Below are 5,795 nucleotides of genomic sequence, written 5' to 3'. Positions count from 1 at the left end.
AGCAATAATGGAGGGTTTGCAATAATATAGTTTTCACCCCTTGTTTCTCGAGTGAATATTGAAATAATATGGTTTTCCTGTTAAGTTTTGCACGGAAGAAAGAAAGACTGGGATGTAAAGTATTATTTCAATTTCTTTGTAATATACAACCATATATAAATTAATTATAAGAAATATATAAAATTACATGTTCTCCAAGGGCTTCAATCAACACTAGAGGGTTACTTTTGCAATCACTCTAAAGGTGCTCAAGATCACAACGAGTTAGATAAAATAGCTCTAGAACTTTGAATCCAATAACTTGAGTTTGACTCGTGATAGAATCTCTCTTCTTGTGGAATCTGCAAAAAATAGGAAAACCATTCCAAAATCAATTTTTACAAGGGGTTCTATGGTGTAGTGGTTAGCACTTTGGACTTTGAATCCAACGACCAGGGTTCAACTCTTGGTAGGACCTTTTTAAGAAATGACCTTGATGCGAAAACACAGAATAAGGAACGACAACACAAGACATTTTAAAACAAAAGGGTGTTTCCTAGCATTCGATGCGAAAACACAAATTTTCTCGAGGCATAAGGTGTAACATTCTTGAGTTATTCCGAACTTGCTCCGCTGTCATTTGAGCCCATAATAACTAGCATGAGTTTTCGGTTCCGAACTTGCTCCGCTCCGCTATCATTTGAATCCATAATAACTAGCATGAGTTTTCGGTTCCGAACTTGCTCCAAACAATATCATTTGAACCCATAATAACTAGCATGAGTTTTAGGTTCCGAACTTGCTCCAAACAACTTGAAATCTTGAATTTATTCTCATGTCATATAAAATAGACCCTTACAGAAAATAGTTGGTAATTTGGAGTATGTCTAAACCTTGAGCTAGGATATGACTTCTTGTTTTGTTTGGAGCATGTCTAAACCTTGAGCTAGGATATGACTTCTTGTTTCGTTTTCAGGAACTAAACCTTAGAGGTTGTCATGTCATGCATCGTATTTTAACCATGAAAACTCTTGCGAAGTAACTCTTAATTTTCTCCCCATGAGTGCATAGGTGGCGTTGTCATAATCGTGGCATCCTGCTAGCAAATCGTGGTGCAGGGCATCTCATTTAGGTGAGGGAGATAATAAGTTCATCATGGAATCCTGCTCATGGTACATATACCAAAGCATCCCACCTAAAGAGAAATAGGGGCCTCGCGGCAGTGATGAGCATTTTCTCCCATATCTTGGTTTCGCTAACTAAAGTTTTCCAATAACTCCCAAACTTCATTACCTTATATAACCTCTCGGGATAAGGATTCATACAACATTTCATAAAATAAGATCTACTGAGAAAACTCGAGAAAAGGTCAAATTTTGAGTTGACTTGGACAGTTTAGTTGAACTGGACGTATCATCGTTTTCTTCCTCTGAAAAGGAAGAAGATGCGCATTTTTCGCATTGCCACCATCTGAAACTCGGCCTGTATAGCCACATTTACAGCGTTTCTCTCATCGATTTCTTCGTGAAACTTACAAATGGATGTTACAAGAAAGGGTTAGGGATTTATTTGATAACTTCTCGTGGATCGTAGCCTAAGATATTCGTTACCAAAGTTCATCCAAAATCTGATTTATCGCTGGAGATAAAACAAAGGATTTCTTATTGGGTAGCCGATTCTAGGGGTTTCAAGACCCTATTTCTTCATTGAACCCCTTCCATGTCCTATCTTCAGGCTAAAGGAATTGGTTTGGATGAACGTCTTTGAGTGTAGGACCTTAATTTCCAAAAATTGTTCTCGGTATGCAACTCACTCGAAACGCTAGATTTTTGATCTCATGGGTAGCTTGTTCTATGATGTCTCAACTCTCGATTCCTTCATCAAGTTTACTCAACATCTTCCTCTGAAGCTAGAGGAATCCTTAATTTGAAGGAAAAGAGACCGTAGATAGGAATTTTGACTCTTATCCCCAATTTAATTTCGAAACCTATTTTCTTCAATTTGGCACGCTCTCGAGGTTATTTTTCTTCGTGGTCTTCTATGGAAGCATTCCTTGGAGGTGCAGAAACTAATTGGAATCATTCTTGCTCGACGAGTCATCATGTATCCTCGAATTGGATTTCCAAGTTTTTCTTGAAGTTCTTCAATGGCGGATTGAATTGGGGGAATGGTTTCTGGGCACTTTCAGCACTCTATTCCTTCATAGAACTTGTGGGTAATCTTGTTGAGAAACTGTAGGAATAAGTTTGAAGAGAAATGGTGGAGGATTGCTCTCGAATTTGAAAGAAATCTGATAGTAGGAGACCCATAATCTAAACGCTTATTGCCTTCGATTTGGGGATCGACCTTTCTCAATTCTTATTCCGTATTGTTGCTCCTACTTCAGACTTTATAGGAGGAGCTTAAACTGACATTGAGAGCTCTAGATTCTTCGTTATTTAAAAGTTTGAAGATAAATGGTGGAGGATTGCTCTCGAATTTGGAAGAAATCTGAGAGTAGGAGATCCACCATCTAAATGCTTATTGCCTTCAATTGGGGGATTGAACTTTCTCGATTCTTATTCCGTATTGTTGCTCCTACTTCCGACCTTATAGGAGGAGCTTAAACTGACATTGAGAGCTCCAGAATCTTCGTTATTTAGAGTTCAAACTTTATGGATAATTTTTTGAAGATATCAACTCCGATCATAGCCTTACCGACCTTGGCTTTGAATACATGTCGTTGGACGTGATGATTCGTGGGTGTTCGTTCTAGATCATATCAAATTTTTGACGAGATCTGACGGTTGAGATTTGAGTTCGAAAGATTTTTCCCGGATGGTCATGGTAGATGCTCTGATTCGAATTAGAGTGGTATTTCTGTAATTATCCAGTCTTCCAGGGGTATTTTGGTAATTTGCCACTTTCTAAATATTTTATTATTATTTTTCTCTAAAAATCCATAATTTTTCTACAAATTTCTCATCGCTCTTTTATCATTTTTCCCTTTTTCTGAATCTTGAGATTCCTTCTAGATAAGGAATTACAAATTGGGAAAGATTCTTGATAATTGATAAAATGACTTTTTTGCCCTTTGTATTTACTTTTTCCTTTCCAATCTTTTTCAAAAGGCCTTTTAACTCCTTGCAATCACTTGTTAAGGTACGCGGGTGACCTGACTAAGTCCTTTGTTCTTGCTTAATCCTTTAATTTTTTTCCTTTCTATGCTTTGGGTCTTTCATGAGTGGCTTATTCTTATGGAAGATAATTTCCTTCATTTTTGGGGTGTTACATATACATACTCGTTACAAACACAAAATAAGATGCAGACTCAAAAGAAGAACAAAAAATACTAGATAAAAAACAGAGGTTAGTTCATGGCCCACACTCCAAAGTCCGCTCTCATCCATGACCAACTCCTAGTTACATGAAAAAAAATGATAAACATGGAGTGAGTAAAACTTAGTAAGTAGCCTACTAGTAGGTTGTTAATCGCGGCCATAAGCTAGGAGATTACTTCTTGTTATGTTTTGAGGATCTTATACTGATCTTGAAAACCTTCCCCTAAAATAACCTTCAATTTTCTCCCCATGAACACAATCTTCTCCCCATCTATCTTTTTTAAACACTTTTGAAAGTTAAAAGAGTAGTTTTAAGTTTTTTTTTTGGAAAATTTAACTGTATTTTTTTTAAAAAAAAATTATGAGTATTTTTTTTAGATTAAAGTGCAAAGTTTAATGGTATTTTTATTAATTTAGATTATAATTTAAAAAAAAAATACAAATTTTTGTTGATTAAGTTAATATTAATTTTATTAAAATACATAACACCACATCAAAATTAATTTATTGGGACTAAAATTAAAACTAAAAAATTAATTTATTTTAAAACTAAAAAGTATACTTTGTTTCTTATCCCAACTATAAAGAATTTAATTCCAAGCTCTCTTCTAATAGACAAACGATTTATTAACCTCTGTTGTAAGATTTCATTTCATCAATTTAAGTAGCGTTCAACTATAAATATCGAATTTTAAAGTATTCTTTGGCAAAGTAAATCGGTTGAAACTATCTATCAAAGGTGTTCCATAATGAGTTGTGGAGAAGTGTTTCCTTCAATTCAAATTTCAATTAAGGATGTCAATGACAAAAAAGTGCAAGAGGCTAGAAGGTTTGTAGTGGAAGAAAATAACAAGAGTCATGGACATCGTTTCATTTACAAGCTGTATCATGTGTCTTATTCATGGTTACTTAAATCTCGTTTAATTGGTGCGCCTTTCACATCAGAGACATTTGAGCCTTAAACCGAGCTCTTTGCAATAGCGAACTTATTAAAAACTCTTTGCTTGCTGCAACATTTGCTTGACATAATTGGACCAAAGGACGGTATGGACGACCATAGCTCACTGTATTTGTCTCCAATCATGAAGTGTGACGTCAGATCTTTGTTCATACCATATTCATTAACTATAACATGGCAAGAAATTTTTTATGTTTTGACTGGGCATGCCATATTCTGTTGTTCTTATATATCTTTAGTTACTTGTGATTAAAGCAAAGAAGTATAGACATGGTTTCCAACCAACCCTTCCTTTATAAGTTAGTTCGACGAATGGGTTTTTGCTATCAATTTATTGTTAACCCTTCCGCTCGATTTTGTGTTATGATATCATGCAAGGAATGAGAATCGACCTTACTTGGACAAAATTATATACTATTTGATAATTATTGTTGATAACAAAGATAAATTGAATTATAAGCATTTTAAGTTAAAAAATAACTAATAATGTTTGATTAATCCACCACATCTAAATGGTGTCAAAGTTATCTTATTTGTAATCAAATAAATTATAAGGATATGAAAATACTAATAAATGGAAATAACAATAAATGGATACCTATGGTAATAAGTATATATGGTAAATTATAATTTATTACTAAATATTCTTAACACCCCACCGCAAGCTGAGCGTCGGATTTGAACGAACGTGAAGCTTGGATCTGAAAAATTCAAAGAGGTTCAGAAACACTTTTCGTGAAGATGTCAAAAACCTGGTTCAGAGGAGGCGTAGAGAAACACTTTCTTGGCCATCGAAAATTGCAGACGGATCGCCGCTCAGCAGCGATGCTGCCTTGGCTTCAGCGAGAATATGTCTAACCCATGAAGAGGGATTGTCGCTTAGCGACGGTGTTGCCTTGGCTCTGGTGAGAATATGTCTAACCCCAAGAAGTAGAAGGGGAAACCTAGAGCAAGGGACAAAGACAATGTTGAAGCCGAAAGAGACGCCACATTGGGCGAAGGAGCCAATTTTGGCGAGAAGGCCAGTCGGAAGAGTCGCCACATTGGGCGAATGAGCCAATTTTGGCAGGAAGGGAGGCAGCAACTTTGTTGGCGAAGAGGCCAGTGCGGCACCTAGATTCCGAAGGTAAATCTCTGCAAAAGGTTGATGGGCTTGTCGAGATTCCATATATTTCTGAAGAGAACACTAATGATCATCCTAAGATTAGGGTTTCTGTGAAGGATGAAGGATGAAGAAAAAATTGGGAAGAAAATGAAAGTGGCTATGTTTGGAAAAGGTGAGGTTGTATGTACAGAGTATGGCGAAGGATGATTTAGAGGTCAAAAGGGTGGAGCCGAAGAGTAATCAGTCGGATCTGCATGTGGTAGCCATGACGACTGCCCCTGCGGCGTCAAATCTAGCAATGGTGGTGGGGAAGAACAGTGGAAGATTTCAAAAGCCATTGAAAAGAAAGGATACGAGTTGCTAAACCAAAATGGCTCTGATACCATGATAATGTTTGATGAATCCACCACACCTAAATGGTGCGAAAGTTATC

This window comes from Cucurbita pepo, chromosome 10 (genome assembly GCF_057944985.1).
Source record: "Cucurbita pepo subsp. pepo isolate OVF chromosome 10, ASM5794498v1, whole genome shotgun sequence".
NCBI classification, from domain to species: Eukaryota; Viridiplantae; Streptophyta; class Magnoliopsida; order Cucurbitales; family Cucurbitaceae; genus Cucurbita; species Cucurbita pepo.
The sequence above is the reverse complement of the archived record's forward strand: the minus strand, read 5'-3'. Positions refer to the sequence as shown.